We start from the raw sequence: 25065 nt of genomic DNA, 5'->3' as shown, positions 1-25065 counted from the left end.
GAGCTATTCTTAGAAAGACATCCCACTAGCTCCTCAGCCTGCTCCGGGTGCTTGAAATTGATGACCATACAATACCCTTCTACAATTTGTTTTTGTCCTACAACCAATACATTCTACTCTTCTGGCCATAATAATATCAGAGGATATATTCTGGCCATTTACCACATTCTTATTACACCGGTGAATACCCTTGTGAAGAAGGTCCAGGGAGGTTTCCTTGGAACCTTGTGAAAGTGAGGGAACCCCCATTAATACTGCAACTAGGGGAGCAGATCGAGGATGCAAATGTTTTCATCCTAAGACTTTAAAGGTTGAGGCAAGGTACATATGGATGATGGACCTTCCTTAGATGTTAGTGGAATGTCCAATTTAGCTACCTGGGTAAAGGAATCGACCCTCCAGGTATGTAGTTATTTTTAGATCTACAGGACAATTCCTCATTTTCTGGCTTTGACCTTATGAGGCAGTTGTTGCACATGGGAATAGTAGTATTAAGTCTCCTCTCAACCCCTTCCAGCTTTAATATTATTGGTGCTAAAAGAGCTTTGGTCATTGACTCCAGTCTTTCAAAGAGAGTGTCCAACAACTGTTCAAGATTGGGTCAGGCTGGTAATAGAGATTTTGGCCATGGTGACTTCCTCATGGCCTTGTTACAACCTGTTCGCTTCCTCTTGGTTGGGGGACAGTCCAAAATTAAATCATCACTTGGTGGCAGTTTGGCTGTCGCGAAGCTTGAGGACATTACCAGCTCACCGGGAGGGGCCACCAAGGATGTAGCCACAGATACAGGAGGGCTGAGAGTCGTCACTGGGATCCCCGCTGTGCCCCCACAATGTCTCCTGTCACCTCCTGCGCCTCACCATATATGGTCATAGCAGCACCTTGGACAATCTTCTCTGTCTCCGAGAGCCTTCTCTCAGACAGAGCTATCTCCTGCGTTATCACATGTACTGCCTTGGTTAAATAGGAGTCAATGGTCACTACCGTGTTGCTTCCTGGGGGCCCCCCTTGGCCAGCAGTCATTTTCCTTTTGCCCATGGCTACGTGAGCTGAATTACCAGGCTTATGTGTAGCACAGTATAAACCATTTGGGAGGCCAGGGGAAATGGTTAACGCTCTCCTTGATAAGGATTTTCTTGGGAGGACTTGATGGTGGGGTTTCCAAAAAAGTCAATGCGAGTCAATGCGGGTAGAAAATAAAATAGCATTTCAAAATATGATATACAAAGTACCTTGTTGATGACATGAGAATCACATCCTGGTTGCCTCAGGAACCAGCAGGTTCCAAATTAAAAACCAAGGGACCTGGCCCAGCCCAGCCTCTTCCGGCCGCTGACGGGCACAAATGGGCCCACCCTTGGCCCGGGCTTTCCCTGGGCGTGGCCCGGGCACTCCCGCGCACGTCCTGCGCTGCGTTAGCCCCGAGCTGTTTTCATACACCTCTGGGCGCATGAAGACCACGTTTGCTCCTCCTGGCACTTGGGCAGCTGGGGGATGAAGTCCCCTGGTCAGGGATGCAGGCAAGCGGTTGTGAAGAGCTTTCATTCAATTGTGGCGTCTGCTCACCTTCCTTGCTGCGCAGATGTGAATATGTCAGAGCGGGGTCCTTTCCTTCAACTGCAGTCAGGCTCATAGCATCAATCTCTCCTTTGTGGCTCACCAAAATGTTGTTTGAATATTAATTTACCTGTTGGTGGTTTAAATCTTCCGACAGCAGCAGGTGAAGCCAGTGCATCAGCAGCAGATTTCTTCCCGTCGAGGAAGCAAAATGCAGATCTCAGACCAGGATAACCTCGACAGGACAGCAACCAAAGAAGAAAGTAAAAGGCAGCAAATGGCAGGAGTGAAGAAATGCCACAATATTTATCGTATGTGCAAGGAAGGTATGGTTTACAGAGGGTCAACAAAAAAAGAAATGGGGATACAATGTTTGTGTATGTGAGGAACTCTCACATGATAGCTGTTGACAAAGAGTGATGCCTAAAGCCTCATTCAAGGACTGCACAATTCTAGATGCAAAGTATGTACCTGACAAAATGCATATACCATGAGCTATATCATTTTGTGGAACTGCGGAGCATCATTGTGACTTCCTGGCCTCCAAATGGTCAACTCAGGAAAACCCGTTTAGAATATCATGCTAGTTGCATTTTGACAAGCAACAAAGCCATCTGGTAGTGGTAATCAATCTCAGTCTGAGGTGCTGTCTTTCCAGAAGATAGATGATTCTTTACAGACAATATCCAAGTAATTTACCAACTTTTTAATAACCCCACCAGCGCTACTGTGTTGTGTTGCCAAAAGCAGAGACAGGAGACCCAGGGGCTTATTTGCACAAGGCCTGCACCACCGGTGTGTCACTATTTTTGACTCTCTGGTGGCGCAGGCCTCGCAATCATATCTATGAGGCAACACCAAGCCACACTGCGCGGCTTTGCATGGCCTCCTAGATACGAAGTAAGGCTGAATCAAAGAGGTGTTCCATGGACATTGCGGTGGGTGTTCCCATGCAACACCCATGGATTTTGAAGCTGCCACAGATTTACAAAATCATGTCAACCTGGGGCAGCATCAAAACCTTTTGCCTCCACAGAGCAGCCATAATGAGGAGAAATGTTTTCATTTCTACTAGTTTTTTCCGCTTTCCATGTGTTTTGCAAACCCCTTTCAGGTGACAAGTTTCTTGGGTGCCTGAAAAGGTTGCAGTTTTAATTCGTCAAATCTCAATATATACATTTCACATGTTCATGATTTTACATACATTTCATTCTTCAGCATTCTGCATTTTGTACGCAGTCTTCTCACAGACCCAGGAGGGGAGGGATCCTTTTTAGGCTTCCGATTTTCGGGTCTAGGCTTCAACTTGCTACCAAAGTGGATGGTGTCCTTTTGGACCTGTCCGGGCCACAAGTGCCGTCCCGCTCGCCCTGAAACCTTTCGTGGGCCCTCCCTTCTCCCAAAGGTCCCTGCCGGGTGGCATCCCAAGGACCTTTCTTGAGCCTCTACCCTACTTTCTTGCGGCTGTGTCCTTGCTCCCTCTGAAACCCCTGCCTTGAGGCATCCCAAGGGTCCTGCAGGAGCATTACTTCTAATCTTTTATGGCGGTATGTCGCCCTTTGGCTCCCTCAGTGCCCCTGCCATGCGGCATCCCAAGGACACTGTGAGAGTCTCCCATCTACCGTCTAGTGAGTTCTTCTCTTTATTGCTAATTTTACTGGGTTTGCTCCGCCACGCTACCTACGGTTTCTCGATCGGAGGGAGCTCCCCCCTTACTGCCCCTTTGCTACGTCCTACCATTACTGGAAGCCCCTCTGTTCTAGTACCCCCACGATATTTAGCAGGAACATGTCCATTCCCACCCCAGTGAGGTGTACCCCGTCGTCCAGGTGGTACCCTGGGGATCTGAGGTTTATGAAACCATGCCTCACGAACCCCCATGGTAATGTTAAGTTTTCTTCTGGATTTTTCGACCGTCCCCGGGTCCCTTGCTCCCCGCCAGGCTTTCCTCACTATAATTTCCGAAAAAATAAGTTCCGCGGGGCCTATTAGGCGAGCCACTGCCGTGAGGCCTTTCTGCATTTCTACCAGGAGTGCTCCCCGCCCCGTTGCTGCCAAGTCATTGCCACCCAGATGTACCACTACTGCATCTGGTCTGTCACCGTGTTGTAGAGCTTCTTGCACTGCGGGTAGCAGGTGTTCCCATCTCATTCCCGAGCAACCCCGCCATTCTATGCTCGTCCTCTGCAGCCAGATTCCACCGAAGTTGTGTCTGGCTGCAGCCCATAGTTGGGCCCGCGCAACATAGGAGTGCCCCATGATTCACACCTTCTTTGGTGAGGAGTTCGGACCTGGAAGGGGGGGAAGGAGGAGGGAGAAGGCTGGCTTAGTACAACTTCTGGCGTATGTAGCGCCTGAATGCGCCAGACGCCCAGCGCCCTATCCCCTTGATTGCCCCATTGTCCAGCCCTAGCCCTGCCGCCGTGGTGGCTGCCCCTATTCTAAATGAATGTGACCCATAATCGCGCACGGGGAGCTCCATTGCTGTTAAAGTTCTTCGCATCACCGCTCTGAGCTGAAAGCGGCTCAGAAATGACCCGTCCTTGTGCTTGAAAAGTGGCCCTGTCGTTCCCTGACCGAGCCCCAGGTGTTCCTTCAGCAGACACACTGGGCAGTGATTCGCATCCTTGGTGCAGTGTAACCTAGTCCATATTTCCTTGCCTGTCTGGTCTGTCTTGGACCTTAGTAGCCGTATGTCCATGTAGCCCTTTTTTACTTTTACATCTCCCCTGAGTATGCACACCGTTCCTGGGTCTACCACTGCTGGGGCCACTAGTTCACTGATGCTGTATGCCCCAAAGAAAGCCACTGTGAACGCTGCCCTGAACAAGGTTACTTCGTGGCTGGAAGAGCAGATCCTTGCCAGTGCTCCTAGCATCCCTTGCAGTATGTCGAAGTGGATCGGGCGCCTTGTGTCCTCTCTTGCCCCCTGGATCCTGCCCCATCCTTTCATGGCCATTCTACATTCAAATGCTTTTGTTGGGTCTTCTTGTCCTGCCAGTTTCGTAAAATACGCAACTGCGCTTAGATGTGTTTGGGCCCATGACTTTAGTTTACCCTCCAAGAATGCCCCCTCAATGAACTCTAGGACCTCCCTCTGCGTGACCCCATGACGTTCCTTCACCCCTCTCCGGGCCTTGAATGTTTCCCAGCACTTACTGTAGCGGGTGCTCATCTTTGGGGCCAATGCATTGTCCAGTAATATTCTCAACCCGGATCCACCCATGCCCAAGCCTCCTCTGGCATTGGGGTCATCGTTCTGTCTGCATCTGGCGCCAGTTGCCTGAATTTCTCCCACTGGAAATGAGAAATGGGATCCGCGACTAAATTCTCTACTCCCGGTATGTGTCGTGCCCTAAGTGCGATGTTGCCTTTTAATTGGCATCCCACCATCTTCCGCAGCAGGGTCGATACCGCTGGGCAACGCGCAGCTCCCGTGGTAATTGCCTGTACAACCGTGTGATTGTCAGACCACAGCGTGATTTGTCTGTTCGCCTGCTGTGGAGCCCAGATGTGGAATGCTAATACTATGGGGAACAACTCCAGCAATGATATGTTTGAGGTCAGCCCGAATTTGTGCCATGCCGCCGGCCACTCCCCTGCTGACCATGCGGTCCCTAGTATTGCGCCAAAGCCATACCCCCCTGCCGCGTCGGTGTAGAGCTCTAGCTCACTTGCCTGAACCCAGGGTTCCCGCCATATCAGGGTGCCATTAAAATCCGTTAAAAAGCTCTCCCATTGTCCCAGGTCCTCCTTCACCCCTTGTGTGATGCGGACCCTGTGGTGTTTCAGTGTCATGCCCCTTGTTAGTCATGCTAACCTCCTGGCAAAGGTGCGCCCCACGGGGATTACTCGAGTGGCAAAGTTCAGTTTTCCTAGCAGCTGTTGTACTTCCCCCAGCGTGGCTTTCTTCTGCCGCCCTAGTCTCTTTACCTCGCTCAGTAGGTTGGCAACTTTTTCTGGTGGCAACCTGAATGTATCGGCCATTGAGTCCAGCTCTATTCCGAGGAACGTCAGCTTCGTTGTGGGGCCCTCTGTTTTCTCTTTGGCTAATGGAATGCCCAGCTCCTGTATCATTGCTATAAACTTGCTTAGGAGATTGCTGCAGTCTTCCTTCCCTGCTCTTCCAATGAACAGGAAGTCATCTAGGTAGTGTACTCACCCCCCCCCTTTGTGTGCGTTTACGCAGTTCCCATTCTAGAAAACGACTGAACGCTTCGAAGTGTGCGCATGATATCACGCACCCCCTCGGCAGGCACTTGTCGGAATAGTAGCTCCCCCCAGCTTAAAACCTAGCAGATGGTAGCTGTTTGGGTGTACTAGTAACAGCCTGAATGCTGATTCTATGTCTGATTTGGCCATCAATGCCCCTTTGCCTGCTGCCTAATGAGGTCCACAGCATCGTCAACTGACGCGAAGGCCACCGTGCATGCCCCCTGTTCCAGCCAGTCGTTGACTGACCCCCCCCCCTCAGAGTATGAGAGATGGTGTATCAGCCTGAATTTTCCCAGCTATTTTTTGGGCACAATGCCAAGCGGTGATACTATCAAGTCCCTCAAAGGGGGCTGGGGGTAGTGGCCTGCAATCCGGCCCAGTGATACCTCCTTTCTCACTTTTTGTAATGCTACCTCAGGGTTGTCTATGACTGATTTTAGGTTCTTGCTCTCTCATGCGTTCCTGGGGCCCTTGTAGGGGATTAGAAACCCTTGTGTAAATCCCTCCGCTAGCAGCTGACGATCTGTTGGTCTGTGGTAGTTTTCTAGCAACTGGAGTAGCCTGCCTGTTTTTATGGGTGTTGGTAGCGTCGGTCCACCACCCCCTCTCCCCTGACTTCATTTCTTGGGGCCTGTCTTTGGTTTGTCTGTACCTGGCCCTGCGGCTCGCCTGAAATGTATGGTAGGGTGGTTTCCCCCGCAAGACCCAGAAGTGTGTTTGAACTTGCATGATGCTCCCCACTTACACTCGTCTTTGTCAAATTTCCAGCATGCTTTGCTTGATTTGCTACCTGTCTGGCCTTTCCCTTTGAAATCTTTCCTTGCCCCTCGAACTTGCCCTTACTCCCGTAGGGGCGAAAATTACTTTCCGTTGCGCTAACTCCTTCCCTGACTGCCACCATGTGTCTAGAATAACCCTCCATGTCTTGGCAGTCCCATCCTATTGAAGGCCATACTTGCATTTTTTCCCTAAAGCCTTCGTCGTATTGCAGCCATGCCTCCCCTTGATACTGCTGCTGCGCCTCATGCACTTTTTGCTCGTAAAGGAGTAGTGCCGCCGCGCTCAATGGGAATTTCTCAATGAAAACGCATGCCAGTGTCCTGAAGGCTTTTAGCCAGTTCTCTATTGATCTCTCCACCCTGGGTTTCCTCGGGCCCTCCTGTCCTCTTCTTTCTTATCCTGTGTTGTGAGGTCTAGGCCTGTCTGTCTCACCTCGAGCAGTGAAAAAATGTCTACAAACTCCTTCCTCCAAATCCTCTCCTTCACCGTGAGTGAGATAAGATTGGCCAGCCCCAGCATCTTGGTTGTTGTGGGAGGATCACTTGGGAAGGGGCGCAAGTACTCGCTCGCTGGCTTCCCATTAATGCCTTGCCCCTCGTCCGCTCTGGCTGTGTTTGGGATCTCGCCTGCAGGGGGCCCTGTGTTCTCTTGTGTGGCTGGCTCACTGTCTGCTGTCGCGCTTTGCCCTGCCTGGCTCGCCCTGCTAGGCTCCTTGTTCGTTGCCGTTCCCGCTGACGCCCCTGCTTCTGACGTTTTTTCTGCTGCCGTGTTGTGCCCCTGACCCCCTGTGCCCCATGGTGCTTGTCCTTGGAACTGGGCCCCCCTCCCTGGCCATTGCCACCAGGGCATCCATGGTGGTGGTTGTGTGGGTCCCTCTAACCAGGCTTCCCCTCGGAAATCTGACCTCCCATGTCCTATACCTGTTTGCCATGTAGGGTGCATGGACCATGCCCCTTGTACTGCCAAATTTTTCCCCCTATTGGGGTCCTTACACTAATGTTCTGCCCCAGCTTGTCATGGGGCCCCCGCCCCTTTGTGCGCCCCGCTCTCTGTTAGGTGCGTTATGCTTACCATGAGCGTTGTCCCCTTGTCTCTCTTGAGGGGCCGCAGAGCTGGCCACAGACCCCTCATCGTCGCTGCTGACTTCCGACTCAGAGCTGGCCACCTGCACTGGCGCCGCTGCGACTTTGCCTTTGACCTTCTTGTTGCCAGTCTTCTTCTTGACTGGTTCCGCTCTGCTCTTAGGTGGGGCCGCCGTTTTGGCTGCAGGCCTCTCCTTTGCTGTCTTCTTAGTCGGCGGTGGTGTTGGTGATGCTTGGCGCTGTTTTTTGCTACTCTTTTTCGCCCCCTCCTTGATTTGTTGCTCCATCCAGCTGCGCCCTTTCCGCTCTACCAGGGCCCTGGCTTGTTCCAGCATGACCTGAAGGTCTTCGTCCATGGCTGGGCCTGAACCCTCGCTGTGCCTTTTCCTTCCCTTCATTGGTGCTGCCGGTGCCTCCTGTGGTTCTCTGAACCTGGCCGGGAGCTGCTTTTTTCTTCCGGTTGCCCCCTTCTTGCTGGCCATCTTTGTGTTATCTCTGTTCCCTCAGGTGCCGTCTGTGTCCTGTGCAACCTCCGTTGCTCTGGCTGCAAAGGGAAACTCCCACACGTTGTCAATCCAAGCAGTTTTTAAGGCTCGTTTCCTATGCTATTCGTTTCTCTGCCCAGAGCGCTGCTCCCCACCGTCTCATCGCCCCCGCTTTTCGATGCTCCTGTACCTTTAAGGAGCGCCTTTGTTCTTCGTGCTCCTGCACCTTTAAGGAGCGAGTGGCTCGCAACAACTGCCTGCACCGCAGCGGTGCCTACTTCAGGCCCAGAGAGGAGCGAGGCAGCACTCTGCAAAACCCCCGCAGCAGTTGTATTACGGTGAGTGAGTCTGTTTGGCCGCGCTTCGATCTGGCTGCAAAAATGGCGTGAAACCGGCCGCTGTCCTCCCGATTGTCCCACAGCAGGTCCAGGTCAGTTTCGCCGATTCTTCTTTCTCCTCCGAGTGGGGGATGAGTGTGAATTCTTGGGGCCTTCTGCCCCTTTTTATCCCCCCCTTCGCTTGACCGGTTGCCCCCTGATTGGGGGGGGCTTCCCTTTGTTTCAGGGGGCCAATCCTAGCCCCCGCCGGACTATCCGGCATGCTAATGTGGGTGACGGGGGCGGGCCTCCCACCTCCGGACGGCGTTTAGCCCGGGCCTCTATTGAGTCCGGCTTTGCCTCCCTGGCCCGGACCTTTTCTGCAGCACTCATAGAACGAGGAAAACGCCTCTCAGGATTGATTTTGTGCAGGAAGGCAGTCATTCCTGCACAAAAACAATCCTGCCAACAAGCAGAGGGTACCTGCTTTGGAGCTAGGCACCAAATTGTGCACCGACGCTGGCTGAAAGGACAGGTACCTCGTAAATACAGTGCATTCCTGCCCTTTCAAATGGGCGTAGGGCAGTGCAGCAAAAAGACTTGCAGCGTTACCCTACGCCAATTTTTGGTGAATGAGGCCCGCGGTTTGTTGTCTATCACTATTTAATTCTATTAAATCAGACTTCATGATACAGTTGATAAAATCTGATTGTTAAATCAGCCTCTTCAGACCTTACGTGGTCAGGTAGAATGTTCTGCATGAGAGCTCCACACACTGGAGAGGCATTTTGTCATCTTCTTAATAGGTCTTGCCACACAGGCATTGTCCTCTTCACTGGAAACACATATGTGCGGCTTCACTGATGAAAAGACATCATTAGATCCTTCCAATCCAACTATTTTCTGTCCCATACGCTTTCTGCCTTTTGGAGCAAACGTTGCAGAAAATATTAAAAATAACCAGCTTACTGAATTCTTTTTTAACAGACCTCTTCTCCCTTCTTCCCAAGCAGGTTTCGCCCCCACCACAGCACAGAAGCTGCCCTGGGTGGCGTCTAAAACGAATTCCGACTGATACTGGAGCAGAGCAGAGCAGTGGGTCTGATTTTCCTGCACCCCCTTTGCCCCCTTTGACATTGTTTGTCGAGCTCTGTTGGTAAACATGCTGCAGACATTGAGGAACGGCTTTGAATTGGCTAAGTTATTTTCTCACTGGGAAGACTCAAAGAGCACTCATGACACCGGTCATATCACCCACCAGAGCCTAAGACTGTGACCCCTCTTGCGAAGCTCATTCAGAAGCAGCAGTTATCACGTTTGTGTCATGCAGACTACAGCCACATTATAATGTGAATCATCAGGAACGGAGGCTTTGTACAGGACGGAAGGCATTGGCAGACGGGTGTCCTCCGGCTGTTTTAAGCTGGACTCAGATAGAACTGAGGGGCTGCTCTTTGGCGGACTCTCCTTCCTTTGGATTGAACCCTTGTGACCCGCTGAGCATGATACATATCCCGCTCCAGCCCATGATATTAGAAATCCGTTAGCACTTGTGGATCACACCCTATTGTTTACTCCACAAATGGACAATGTGGCGCCTTCTTGTAGCATCAGCTGAAGACTTTGAGAGAAATCATGCCTTTTCTCACAATTCGGCCACTATTTCCTTAGTCAAACTCTGGTGTTACTTTTTGGTCTATGCCACTGTTTTGTTGCTGGGCTATCAGTCTATCAGCTTCATTGACTTCAAGTTATACAGAACTGCGCTGGGGATCTGCTACTGAACGTCCACATTTACAAGCATATGCGCTCACTCCACTAGCTTCTAGGAGAGAAAACAAATGTATTCCTGCGTTGCTGTATATGCTTTAACATTTTCCATAATTCCGGTTCTTGTTGTACGTTCTAGTGTCTCGTTCCCACTGTGTCACGTGACGCCCCGTCCAATCGGGACGGGCGGCTCCATGACGCGGAGGGGGGCGGAGACATTCGGAAGGAGAGCGTTGGCGGCGAGCTTACGATCGCCGCTCCTCGTGGGCCCTAAAACGGAACATACATGTTGTATTTATGCAAATAAACCTACGAGCTGTTACCACCATCAACCAGCGTCCTCCCTGTTACTTGTGGCACAACAAATGGCGACGAGGGTTCTGGAAGCTGGGCCCACGAGTGTCTCTCCATGCCCTGCTGTCCTTGCTGATTGAAGCGGAGTCCTCCCACGTGGGCGTCTGCTGCTGAAGTCCGTCCCTGCTGCATCTAGTACCTGCTTTGCTGCCTGCCTCGCCTGCCTCCTTGCCTCGTGCTTCTGCCTGTTGCTGCTGTCTCCGGCTCTGAGTGCCAGGTACTTTCCGTTGCCGTGGGGTCTCGCCTGGCGGTGTCTGCGCCTTGCTTGGTTCCCATTCCTCGTGCTCACGTCCTGTCAAGGCTTGGGGTCCTGCCGCTGCTTGGGGGAGCCTGCCAACCGCGCCACGTGTGCCGGGCGTGCTCAAAATGGCGCACGGAGGCAACATCTGTGTCCCGCCTCTCTTCTTGGAGGTTCCCGGCAAGCCATGCATGAAGTGGAAAAGCTGGTTGAGGGCTTTCGAGAACTATATTGTTTCCATTGATGGCACGGGGTACTCGGCGGAGCGGAAGAAGGTGCTGCTGTTCGGACTGCTGGGGAAGGCTGGGCAAGAGGTCTTCGACAGTTTGCCTGTGTTCGTGAATCCGCCTGGTGTTACCACTCAGCTCAACGCGTACCAGGAGGCGGTGAGGAGGTTGGAGCTGCAGTATGCTGAAGAGACTAACATCATGGTGGGGCGCCACAAGTTCGCACTTAGGAAGCAGGAAGAGAGGGAGTCTATTGAGGAGTACATTGCCGGCTTGCACGTTCTGACACAAGACTGTGAATTTGCGGGCATGACGGACACTTACATCAGAGACCAGGTGGTGTTCTACTGCCACTCCAAGAAAGTGCAGGAACGATTACTGACATGCCGCGATCCTACGCTTCAGGAGGTGGTGGCCATTGCGAAGGCCATCGAGAGATCCCTGGTATCCGCAGAGGAACTTGCCAAGACTAGCCACGCTGCCAATGTGTTTTATGTGCAGGACAGGAGCAAATCTGCCCAGAAGCCTCCTGACAGAGGGGCGAATGATAAGGGGGCGGGTAGGAAGCCGCTCGCTTGCTTCAGGTGCGGAGCGCTAGATCACTTGGCGGACAGTAAGGCTTGCCCTGCGCTGGGCAGGAAATGTACTAAGTGCAAGAGGGTGGGCCACTTTGCTGCTGTATGCAAGACCAGGAAGCCAGCTAGCAGTGTGAAAGTGAGTTCTGTGAGCGAAGGTGATCTCGAGGCGCTTGGGGATATAGTGCTCTCTATTGATGCTGAGGATGGGCGAGTGAAGGGGCCCATAGGCTCCGTGATGATTGGCTCTGTTGAGCTTCCGTTCACTGCTGATTCAGGTTCCCCTATTACCCTGATTTCTGACACTACGTTTGATGCGATGTGGCACGATGTGCAATTGCGTGTGACGGATGTAAACCCGAAAGCGTTTGGGGAGCAGGATATAGTGATGAAAGGGTACTTTCCCGATACCCTCACTTTCAAAGGGAGGGCCATCAATACCAAGATTTACGTGGCCGAGAAAGGGAGAAGCCTTGTGGGATGGAAGGATCTGGCAAAGTTGGGAGTGATGCTAATCCCGGGGGCGGCGGATCCCATAGTCCTCAGAGCTGACTGGGTCAATTATATTCAGGCGGACGATGAACCGGGTGGGTTGTCCGGAGTTCTTGCAAAATTCAGCTCGGTCTTCGCAAATGAAGTAGGATGTGTGAAAGGCTTCGTGCACGACATACAGCTGAAGGAGGGGGCGATGCCAATCAAGCACAAGGTCAGGACGGTGCCCCTATCTGTCAGGGCGGAACTCAAGTCTGTGCTGGACAAGTTGGAGAATGAAGGGGTAATTGAAGGTGCCGGTGCTTCGGAATGGGTGTCCGTGATCGTCGTATCGAAGAAGAAAAGATCTGGGGACATCCGTCTATGCGTGGACCTGCGTTCCCTCAATAACAACATCCTGGTCAATTGTCACCCGCTGCCCAACATTCAGGACATTTTGGCGTCGACGTCCGGGTCCCGCCTCTTTACCCTGATTGATCTGAAGTCCGCGTACCACCAGGTCTGCCTCACCGAAGGCTCTAAGAAGCTGACTGTTGGACAGGCCACATGAAGGGCTTGCTCCCTCCCCGCACGACAGGGCCCAAACCCCGGACTCCCAGGTGTTACCCCCAAGGGCAACCCGCACCCCGTCTCCCAACGGAACTCCTGCCCCCGGACATCCATGTATGATGGGGCCGAACCACTACCGGCTCCCCCGGCCGGATCAGCCGCCATCTTGGACACTGCGCCACGAGGCCGCGCGGCCTCAGCCCGACCCTAACCCTGGGCCTGGCCGGCCCCGACATCCCGGCACCACCATCCACCCAGGAGGTGAACGGACCACTTGGCAGGTCAATGGGAGAAAGAAGCGTCGAGGGCTCTCCCCCGCCAGGTGCCGATCACCCTCCAGCTCCCCCAGGCGCTGGCCCCACCCCCTGCTGGGTGTCTGGACTCCCTCATCCCGGACCCCCCGACCTGAAAGGGCGAGGGTCCGGACATCAAAGGGCGCCAGACCTATAACTAGGGCAGCTCCAGAGCAGGAAGGCAGTTGTATCCTGGAGTCGAGAGACACCGAGAGAACTCATCCTTGACGGACTACTGGCGCTGCCGTAGCCCTGCCTTGTGAACTATCGTCCTGCCTGCTGGCGCTGCCGCGGCCTTCTGCAACATCCATCCTCGTCGGGACCTGCTGGCGCTGCCGCGGACCGTTGTAACGACCACCTTCATCGGGACCTGCTGGCGCTGCCGCGGACCGTGTAACGACCATCTTCACCGGGACCTGCTGGCGCTGCCGCGGACCGTGTAACGGCCATCTTCACCGGGACCTGCTGGCGCTGCCACGGCCCGTCCAAGCTAGAACACCGAGCTCGAGGATTGTGAGCTATCCACCATACCATCTCAGCTACCAGACTGGTAACCAGACTGTCCCGCTACCCCCTTTCCCCAAACCAAGAGACTCGAATCGAGGGGACCCCTGAGTCCAGACCTCCTTGTACCATTTCATCGTACCTTAAGAAATCACCTATAAAGAACGCTAAATCTTATCCTTGTGTGGTGTATATCTGTGGGGGGGAAGTTATTCATCTGTACGATCGCTGGAGACGGCTCTCCCCGGAGACCTCTCCTCTTGTCCTCGGCCGACCCTCCCGGTCCGTCTAACATTGGTGGCCAGCGGCGCGATCCGAATCAACGCGTAATCGTACAGAGAGTAGCTCACCCCACGACAAAACCACGATGTCAACCAAAGAGAGCGGTTCCACCGAGAAATTCCAGATGGATAAATTGGAAGAGTATAGCCATTGCGAACTTAAACAATTCTGCATGGAACTAGGCATTGCTACCACCGGCCTGAGTACCAAAGACGATTTGAAGCACGCCCTTGAGTCGTGGGCGGAAACCGGGGTCGCCGGATCCCCCGACCAAAACGGTGTAGCACCAGAGGGGAACGCCACAGCTCCCGAGGAGCGAGGAACGGGCCTCTCGCAGGGAGAGATCCAAGAAAGAGAAAGAAACCAGATTACATGAGTTGGAAATGGCACGACTCAAGATGGACGGTGAACTAAAGTTAGCCGAGCAAAAACTAAATCTAGAACATCTGCGGCTCCGAGAAGAACGGGAAGAAAAACAGAGGCAGAGAGAGCTCGAAGAAAAAAGACTAACATTCGAACACGAGCGCAAACTGGCGGAAATAGAACTTCGGAAACAGAATAAAGAACCGGGGGTGCCTGAGCGACCGCACACCCCGGGAGCAACCGAGAAGAAAGTCCACATCCCCAAGGATGTTGTCCGAGAGTATGTCCGAGAGGACGACATACAACAGTGGTTCAAAGCCTACGAGATCGCCATGACCTCCCACCGGATCGATCGGAGTGACTGGGGAGCCGGCCTATGGGGGAGGTTCGTCAACGAAGGCCGCGATGCCCTACTACAGCTCCCAGATCATCAGATGTCATCCTATGACCACATGAAGGCTGCCCTCCTCACCCGATATGGGCTCACACCCGAAATGTACCGCCAGAGGTTCCGAGACTGCACCCGGATCCCGGGTACAACTTGGGTGGAATACGTCAACTATTTCAGCCGAGCCTTCGAGGGTTGGATCAAGGGAAGCCACGTAACGACCTACGAGCAACTCTTTAATCTTATGGTGTGGGAGCACCTGTCTAACAACTGCTTCGTCGAGCTCAGGCAGCACCTCCTCGACAGTAAATTGACTGACCCACGGCAACTCGCCGCCGAAGCTGACCGGTGGGAAAGCACCCGAGTGGGCCGGAGAGGGCCACATGAGCAAAACCGAAACCACCAAGGTCAGCACCGTCCCCGAGGAGGAGGAGGAGGCCAGGGGCGAGGGAGAGACACCATCCCGGCCACTTCCGCGGCCAGCACCCCGCCCCCGGCCGGCCGGGGCAACCCCCCGATGCGCCCGGGGTTCCGAGCCAACGTCACGTGTCACCGATGCCAGCGAGTCGGCCACTACGCCAATGACCCGAGCTGCCCGCAGAACCAAACACCAAAGCCCCGCCAGGTAGCTGCCGCCGCCCTGGGGGGAGAACAAATCTCCGAGGAACAGGAAGAATATGAGCAGGCACAACAAGAATGGGAACCGGCCGCCATGGTTCTAGCGTGCCTAGGGGGAAAAGACATGGTCCCGCGGGCTCCCCTACCCGCCAACACCCGGAAATATGGCCAGTGGGTGAACATTAATGGGCGCCGGGCCGAAGCCCTACGTGACACAGGGGCCAGAGTGACGGCCGTCCGCTGTCACCTGGTGAAACCAGAGCAGATCCTGCCGAACATTCTCTGCCCCGTCCGCTCAGCCGACAATTCCGAAAGTCTGTGTCGGATGGCCTGCGTCCCCTTCGAATGGGGAGGGGTCTCCGGCATGTTGAAGGTGACGGTCCGGGATGATGCCCCTGTGGACTGTCTCCTGGGGAATGACCTTGAGAGTTCCCCGTGGGCTGCCGTCGAAAGAAGAGAGCACCTGGGGATGCTGGGCCTCCCGGACTGGGCCTGCGTAACCACCCGGTCCATGGCCGCCCGTGCCGTCCCCCGACCAGAAGAACCAGAATGGCCAGCACCTCCTCCCCCGGTCGCTCCAGTAGAGGACAACGGCTATACCGACCCCCCAGAGCCAACGCCCGAAGGGGTCGCCCAGCCCCAGGACCTTCCCGGCCTGGCTCAGTGGTGTCAAGAAGGGGGGCCCACCCAGGAACAGTTCCGCCAGGAACAGAAGACCTGCCCCTCCCTCGAGGGACTCCGCCAGCAAGCCAGCGCCCAGAGCGCAGGGGACTCCACCGGAACCCATTGGGTCTATTGGGATAACGGCCTGCTATACAGTGAACAAAGAATCGCGGAGTTAGGGGCCAGTCGAGTGCTGGTGGTGCCCCTCCGTTTCAGAGACTTCCTACTAACTTTGGCCCACGATGTTCCCCTGGCTGGACACCTGGGCCAGGACAAAACCTACAGTCGCCTGGTGACCCACTTTTTCTGGCCGAAGATGCGGAACGACGTCCTCAACCACTGCCGGTCCTGCCCCACGTGCCAGGCCAGCGGGAAGAGCGGCCGTAAGCTCAAAGCCCCTCTGCAACCCTTCCCAGTGGTCACCACCCCGTTCGAGAGGGTAGGAATAGACATTGTGGGGCCCCTGGACCCCCGCACAGCACAAGGACATCGGTTCATCCTGGTACTGGTGGACCACGCCACCCGCTACCCCGAGGCTGTGCCCCTGCGAACTGTAACAGCTCCGGTGGTCGGCCGGGCCCTAATGGGGATCTTCTCCCGGGTGGGCTTCCCCCGAGAAGTCGTCAGCGACCGAGGCACAAACTTTATCTCGAAATATATGAAGTCCCTCTGGCAACAGTGCGGGGTCACCTACCGATTCACGACCCCCTATCACCCTCAAGGGAACGGACTAGTTGAGCGATTCAACCGCACACTCAAGGGAATGATTGGGGGATTGGAAGAGCCCCTCCGTCGCCAGTGGGATGTACTACTCCCGTGCCTCCTCTTCGCCTATCGAGAAGTTCCCCAGAAGTCCCTCGGCTTTAGCCCTTTCGAACTCCTGTACGGGCACCCTGTGCGAGGGCCCCTCAGCCTAGTCAAAGAAGGTTGGGAGATGGCCCCCCTAAAGACCCCCCCAGACGTCTTCAAGTACCTCCTGGCACTACGCAATCAGACCCGGCGCTTCAGGGAAATGGCAAAAGCGAACCTCGAGGCCAGTTAGGAGGACATGAAAAAATGGTACGATCAGAATGCCTCCTCCGTCGAATTCGAACCTGGTCAACAAGTGTGGGTGATGTCCCCCACCGAACCATGTGCCTTGCAAGATAAGTGGACGGGGCCCTTCAAAGTGGTCGAACGCAAGAGCCCCGTCACCTACCTCATCGACATGGAGTCCCCCCGGAACCCCCTCCGGGTCCTCCACACCAACAGACTCAAACCCCACTTTGTGCGCTCGGAACTCAGCCTCCTGATGGCTACAGACAGTGGGGCGGAAGAAGACTCCGAGCCCCTCCCTGATCTCCTGAAGACCCAGGAGAACGACGGTTCCGTGGACGGGGTCCGGCTCTCCGATGCCCTCACCCCAGAGCAATGCCAGGGCTGCCGGGACCTCCTGCTGCAGTTTGCTACACTATTTTCCCTCACCCCAGGGATCACCCCTTGGTGCTTGCACGACGTGGACACCGGGGGCAGTCCCCCTATCCGGCACCGGGCCTACCGCGTACCAGATCGGGTGCGGGCCTGCATCCAAGAGGAAGTATCCAAGATGCTCACGCTCGGGGTCATCGAACCCTCGGACAGCCCCTGGGCCAGCCCGGTCGTGCTGGTCCCCAAAGCCGCTGCCCCCGGCACCACTCCTGAACTCCGATTCTGCGTCGACTATCGGGGCTTGAACGCTGTCACCCGGACCGACGCTCATCCTATCCCCCGAGCGGATGAATTGATCGACCGCCTGGGGGCCGCCCGCTACCTCAGCATCTTCGACCTGACAGCGGGCTACTGGCAGATCGGTCTCACACCCCGGGCCCAGGAACGGTCCGCCTTTTCTACCCCCGATGGCCACTACCACTTCAAGGTCATGCCCTTCGGCATGAAGAATGCCCCAGCTACTTTTCAACGTCTAGTGAACCAGGTCTTGGCGGGGCTCGAAGAGTTCAGCGCCGCCTACCTGGACGATATCGCTGTGTACAGCCGCCACTGGTCCGACCACCTCCACCACCTCCAAGAGGTCCTGCAGGCCCTCCAGCGGGCCGGCCTCACGATTAAGGCCGGCAAGTGCCAAATTGGTCAAGGGTCCGTGACCTACCTCGGACACCAGATGGGAAGCGGTCTGGTGGCCCCTCTGCAACTCAAAATTGCTGCCATCCAGTCCTGGCAACCCCCCGTCACGCAGACCGAGGTCCGAGCCTTCTTGGGACTCACCGGCTACTACCGGCGGTTCGTGAGGGACTATGGCAGCATTGTGGGGCCCCTCACGGGTCTCACGTCCAAAAACCACCCGAAGAAGATTAACTGGACCCCCAACTGTCAAGCGGCCTTCGAGAAGCTGAAGGCCGCCCTGTGCACCGCCCCTGTGCTCCAGGCCCCCGATTACAGTCGGGAATTCATTGTACAAACGGACGCCTCCGACCACGGCATCGGGGCGGTTCTTTCCCAGCTGAACCCCGAGGGTCTTGACCAGCCGGTGGCCTTCATCAGCAGACGCCTCCTGGCCCGAGAACAGCGCTGGAGCACAATCGAGAGGGAGGCCTTCGCAGTGGTGTGGGCCCTCAAAAAGCTCCGGCCCTATCTCTTCGGTACCCACTTCCGGGTGCAAACCGATCATCGACCCCTGCAGTGGCTAATGCAGATGCGGGGGGAAAACCCAAAACTATTGCGCTGGTCCATCTCCCTGCAGGGAATGGACTTCACTGTGGAACATCGACCGGGCCAAGACCACGCCAACGCAGATGGCCTGTCACGCTTTTTCCGCCTCGACGAGGAGAGTCCCCAAGAGGATGGGTGACTCTCCCCGCCTTCAGCTGGGGGGGACGCATGTTGGACAGGCCACATGAAGCGCTTGCTCCCTCCCCGCACGACAGGGCCCAAACCCCGGACTCCCAGGTGTTACCCCCAAGGGCAACCCGCACCCCGTCTCCCAACGGAACTCCTGCCCCCGGACATCCATGTATCATGGGGCCGAACCACTACCGGCTCCCCCGGCCGGATCAGCCGCCATCTTGGACACTGCACCACGAGGCCGCGCGGCCTCAGCCCGACCCTAACCCTGGGCCTGGCCGGCCCCGACATCCCGGCACCACCATCCACCCAGGAGGTGAACGGACCACTTGGCAGGTCAATGGGAGAAAGAAGCGTCGAGGGCTCTCCCCCGCCAGGTGCCGATCACCCTCCAGCTCCCCCAGGCGCTGGCCCCACCCCCTGCTGGGTGTCTGGACTCCCTCATCCCGGACCCCCCGACCTCCAAGTGCGAGGGTCCGGACATCAAAGGGCGCCAGACCTATAACTAGGGCAGCTCCAGAGCAGGAAGGCAGTTGTATCCTGGAGTCGAGAGACACCGAGAGAACTCATCCTTAACGGACTACTGGCGCTGCCGTAGCCCTGCCTTGTGAACTATCGTCCTGCCTGCTGGCGCTGCCGTGGCCTTCTGCAACATCCATCCTCGTCGGGACCTGCTGGCGCTGCCACGGACCGTTGTAACGACCACCTTCATCGGGACCTGCTGGCGCTGCCGCGGACCGTGTAACGACCATCTTCACCGGGACCTGCTGGCGCTGCCGCGGACCGTGTAACGGCCATCTTCACCGGGACCTGCTGGCGCTGCCGCGGCCCGTCCAAGCTAGAACACCGAGCTCGAGGATTGTGAGCTATCCACCATACCATCTCAGCTACCAGACTGGTAACCAGACTGTCCCGCTACCCCCTTTCCCCAAACCAAGAGACTCGAATCGAGGGGACCCCTGAGTCCAGACCTCCTTGTACCATTTCATCGTACCTTAAGAAATCACCTATAAAGAACGCTAAATCTTATCCTTGTGTGGTGTATATCTGTGGGGGGGAAGTTATTCATCTGTACGATCGCTGGAGACGGCTCTCCCCGGAGACCTCTCCTCTTGTCCTCGGCCGACCCTCCCGGTCCGTCTAACACTGACCACGTTTGTCACTCCGTTTGGGGCGTACAGGTATGTCCGGCTGCCTTTCGGACTCGCCTCTGCTTCGGGGGTGTTTCAAAAGTTGATGGACCTGTTGTTCTGTGACATGGAGGGGGTTGAAGCGTTCCAGGACGATATCTTGATTCACACTAAGGACGAAGCAGAGCACCTGGTGGTGTTGGGCAAGGTGTTGGAGGTTTTGCGTGAGAAGGGGATGACAGTCTCCAAGGACAAATGCAAATTTATGGAGTCCAAGATCGAATACTTGGGGCATGTCTTGACCCCGGATGGGATTGCTCCCAAAGAAGACCTGGTGAAGGCGATCAGAGAAGCTCCGTGCCCTGGCGACAAGGACGCACTGCGGTCTTTCCTGGGGCTCAGTGAGTACTATTCGAAGTTCCTGCAAGGGTACGCAACCACGGTGGAGCCACTGAGGGCCTTGTTGAGGAAGAATGTCAAGTACGCGTGGGCAGCGGAGCAGGACGCGGCGTTCGAGGCCGTCAAGAGGGGTATCGCAGAGGCTCCGGTGCTGCAGCCTTACAACAAGGACTTGCGGAATGTGGTCACGGTCGATGCAAGTGCAAAGGGCATTGGGGCGGTTTTCTGTCAGTTCCACGGGCAGAAGGAGAACACCATTTCCTTCATATCCCGCTCTTTGAGCGATGCCAAGAAGCACTACAGCACCATTGAGCGCGAGACGCTCGCCTGTGTCTGGGCGGTGGAGAAACTGAAGAACTACTTGTGGGGCAAGGTGTTCGAAATCGTCACGGATCACAAACCGCTGATCTACATGATGGCCGGCGAGGGCCGTGGTAATGGGAAGGCCAGTTCGCGGCTGCTGCGCCTACTGTCCAAGCTGCAGGAATACCACTTCACGATCAGGCACATCAAGGGTGGCCTCAACTGCAGAGCGGATTGCCTGTCCCGCTTGCCCGTGACAGGGGACGATGGTGGGTCCCTTGACGATACGGAGTGTGTGGTGGCTCTGGTGGATGCCACGACGATGTGCGAAGGTTCCATATCTGAGGAGGAGTGGCTCGCTTCTCAGGAGAAGGACGTGGTTCTCCGCACCGTGATGGGCCACATGACATCCTATTGGCCTCCTGTCCGGAATCTACACGGTTCCCTCCGGAGCTTCCAGCAAGTGAGTGCGGAACTCACCCTCGAGAATGGCTTCTTGAAACGGCATGAGCTGTTCGTCCCTCCGGAAGGTCTCAGAGGCAAACTGATAAGGATTGCCCACAAAGGTCACCCTGGCGGCACCGCGACCAAGAATCTATTGAAAATGTACTACTGGTGGCCGGGGATGACCAGCGATGTCTGCGACTTCATAGACAGGTGCGAACAGTGTCTGAAGGCGGACAAGCATTGGAAGACCAGCAGAGGGGAGCTGCAGAGGGTGGAGATTCCGGCTGGCCCATGGAGCAAGATTGCCATCGACTTTGCGGGTCCGTTCTCGCTGCTGCCGGAGGTCTGCAGATTTCTCATCGTGATCACTGACTATTACTCCAAGTGGATACAGTACAAGTTCGTCCGAGAGGTTACCACGGACCGGGTGATTCAAGTGCTACGAAAACTCTTTGCTCAAGAAGGGCAACCGAAGGTCATGGTATCCGATAACGGCACCCAGCTGGTATCCAAGAAGATGATGGATTTTCTCGCCCACTCGGGGATCAAGCAGGAGAAGACCCCATTGTACAGCTCGAAGAGCAATGGGCAGGTGGAGAGAATGAACAGGTTCCTCAAGGAGGGAATTCAGCTAGCACTGGCGTCCAATTTGGATGTAAAGCAGTTTCTCGTGGACAAGGTGCACACTTACCATAACACTCCAAATGCCGTTACAGGCCACACGCCTTTCTATTTGATGAGGGGGAGACGGTGCACCAGTGAGCTTACCCCCAAATACAACGAGTGGTATGATGTATGGGAAGACACTGAGGGTGTACAAGAGAAGACGCTGAGAGTCAGGGAGCGAATCATGGCTAAGCAAGAGTGTGCAAAAAGGTACGCTGATACCGTGAATAGAGCCAAAGCAAAGGATGTGGAACAGGGAGATTGGGTGCTAGTAAAGAAGCCGCATAAGGTGATGAAGGGGGAGTCAGTCTTTCAAACTCCTGTACGTGTGCGGGAGGTTAGGAAAGGGGCAGTGTGTTTGGAAAGTGGTGGATGGAGAAGCAAAGATGACATCGTCAAGCTCAAAGCAGGCCAGGAAAACATCATTATGAATGGAGGCCGTGCGAGTGGGCCCAGGAATGACGATAGTGTACCTGAGTGGCAAGAGTACGAGGTTGTGAGCAGGAGTGAACGGGCGGATAATGGTTGGTTGCACACCCCGCTTGTTGATAGAGCTAGCAAAGGAGAATCAGCATGTCACGAGGAGGTGCGAATTGAGACAAGTGGTGCCGGTGGGCGTGGTGGAACGAAATCTGTGCGAGAGTGCGAAGGCAACCAGGGTGTCCAGGAAGGTACCAGATATAGTAGCACGCCATGCGCCGAGGGGCAACCTCGGTTTGTGACTCCTAGGAGGCCTACCAGATTTGTTAGGGCGCCCAAGCGCTTTGAAGACTTTGTCATGACATGATTAATGTTTTGCTGTTTATATTGTTGAAGGGGAGATGTTGTACGTTCTAGTGTCTCGTTCCCTCTGTGTCACGTGACGCCCCGTCCAATCGGGACGGGCGGCTCCGTGACGCGGAGGGGGGCGGAGACATTCGGAAGGAGAGCGTTGGCGGCGAGCTTACGATCGCCGCTCCTCGTGGGCCCTAAAACGGAACATACATGTTGTATTTATGCAAATAAACCTACGAGCTGTTACCACCATCAACCAGCGTCCTCCCTGTTACTTGTGGCACAATGGTCCTGTAATAATTGTTCACCCAGTACCCCCCTCGAGAATCTTATGTTTACCTTCTGCTCACTGTCACATGATCCCTAAGATCAAAAAACATGCGGAGGCGGAGGGTTTTCTGCCTTTCAGGTTGCCACAAAGTGGAATTCACTTTTCATTTATGAAGGCAGACGAACCAGCCAGTTTTTTCGACACAGCTGAAAACCTGTCTGTTTACTCAGTGGCCTAAGTTCACTGACCATTTTTTCCTATGAGCAGAACACCCTTCTGGGTATTTGTGTGCTTTATATATTCAATAAATACATACATAAAATGAGGTATTAATCACTTGATACGCTTGATTTCCCCTTTAAGGAATTCAGAAATGCCAAATGGATGCTATTGGCTCACACAGTTTGCACCTGGTTTCGCCTGGTAAAAATAATGTAGCAAAAAAAACGCATTTCATGTAATTAGTGCACAGTCATGATATAGATTCAGGAGCATGCAGGAATTTACACCAAAACTGGGAATCGGTCAACGTTTTGGAATGAAGCAAAAAGCCCTAAATCTGAGCTCCCACCACACCTAAGTGCGGGTGCTCAGAGAGATGAATCCAAAACTCCCCCTGGAACTCCACCTTGTGGCCCTCTGAACTTGGCCCCCCACCAACTCCTGGCAACCACACATGAAACAAACTCAGGGGCATATTTACAAGCCCCTATTGCCGTCACAGGGACGTTGTGATGGTGATAGGGGCCTCCCCTTATTCATGAAGCAGCGTTAAGCCACTTAACGTGGCTTAATGCTGCCTTGTAAATAAGGCCCCCCTTTCAAGCTATGCTTAGCTTAAAATGGGAGGGCAACACCCATTGATTCTGACGCTGCCTCCTGTTTACAAGGGAGGCATCAATAGGAGGCAGCGCCAGAATTAAGACCAGGGAAAACCTGGTCTTACCCTAGCAAAACGAGGAGAAATGTTTCATTTCTCTTAGTTTTAGCTGTTTTATGTGTGCTGCGTTGTGCAGCACACATGAAAACAGCAAACGGCCAATGATTGTTTATGTACAGGAAAGTCCCCCTTCCTGCACATAAACAATAATTTTTTTTTAAATTCCGTTTTGCAACTTCTATGTGTGCTGCATTAAGCAACACACACAAAAGTTACGAAACAGCATTTCATGATTGTTTATGTGCAGGAAGGTGGACCTTCCTGTACATAAACAATCTTACCCTGCATGCAGACACCCTTTCACTATGGTTCCGTCCTACGTAAACTCGGACATACAACGGAACGGAGGAAAGTAATTATTACGTTCCTCCGTTCCATCGTATGTCCCACCCTACCCCTCCCCCGCCCTGCCCCACAGCCTTGCAGCACGCCCTATGCAAGCCGCCACTGCTTATGCCCCTCAGTGTATGGCAATATAGGTAAACACAGTCAGCTCCTACTGCTCCCACATACTCCACATGCTCGATAGAATCTTCAAATGGATTTTTAAGAACACCAGATGCACCATCACTCAAGCATCCCCCACAAGCAGACTAGACTATGCAGACCCCCCAGCTTTTCGCTATTTTACGAATTGTGTCTTTGCCGCAAAAATTGCCAAGGTGCCCAATGCTTGCAATTGTATGCCAGGGTGGTGCGATAAAACACAAATGTGTTCCTTCCTTGATGTGTTTATTGTTTTCTTGCAGTCTGGGGGGGGGGGGAGGGAGGGGGAGGGTGGGGGGGCTCCCAATGCAGTATGATCTGCATAATGGAAAGGCAGCAGAACGACTTTTCTTTCTGCTGCTTTCCTACCCCCCCCCCCCCCCCAAGATGTTATGTAAATAACGTTGCATGGCTTTCATTTGCTCTGCCCCTCTCTCCCCCCTTATTACTGGAGTTCCTTCTGGAAGGGCAGAGAGCAAGGAAACCAGGCCGGTATCATTATTCTTTAAGACGAGCACACGCTTTTTTCCAGAAGTGAGGAGAGCTATAGTTTAACTCATTTTTCCCACTCCCTCACTGCAACCATCCCTCTACCAGATGTTTGTCCTGCCAAATCAAACGAAAGAGAACCGCCCTGGGGAAAGTCAGGTGCAGAGGTGGGCGAGCCAACAAATAAACGGAGAGCGAGACAAGGAGAAGCCCTGGCTCCAAGAGCCCGTGTACGAGCCAAGCCCAGAAAATGTTTGCCATTTAAGTCATGCAACAAAGGTATTGTTATAAAATAGGGTGTCTTTAAAATGCAGAAGTGTTTCACCATTCTACATCCAATAGCACATCTGCATTGAAAGTTAATAATTAATTAATTAATGTGATAATGTTCAAACAGCAACTGAGAAACATAACGTTGCTGCCCGGGCCCTGATGACAACGCTACTAGTGGATAAAGAGCAGGGGCATAGGTATTATGCGGCATGGAAGGGCCAAATTATGAAGAAGGGTTTAGTAAATTACACTGCAAAAAAAGACAAACTATGCTGCATAACGTAGCGCATTTGTTTATGGCATTACTTCATTATTGTA

The sequence above is a fragment of the Triturus cristatus genome, chromosome 5_2 (assembly GCF_964204655.1).
Source record: "Triturus cristatus chromosome 5_2, aTriCri1.1, whole genome shotgun sequence".
Taxonomy (NCBI): domain Eukaryota; kingdom Metazoa; phylum Chordata; class Amphibia; order Caudata; family Salamandridae; genus Triturus; species Triturus cristatus.
Note: the sequence above shows the minus strand (reverse complement) of the source record.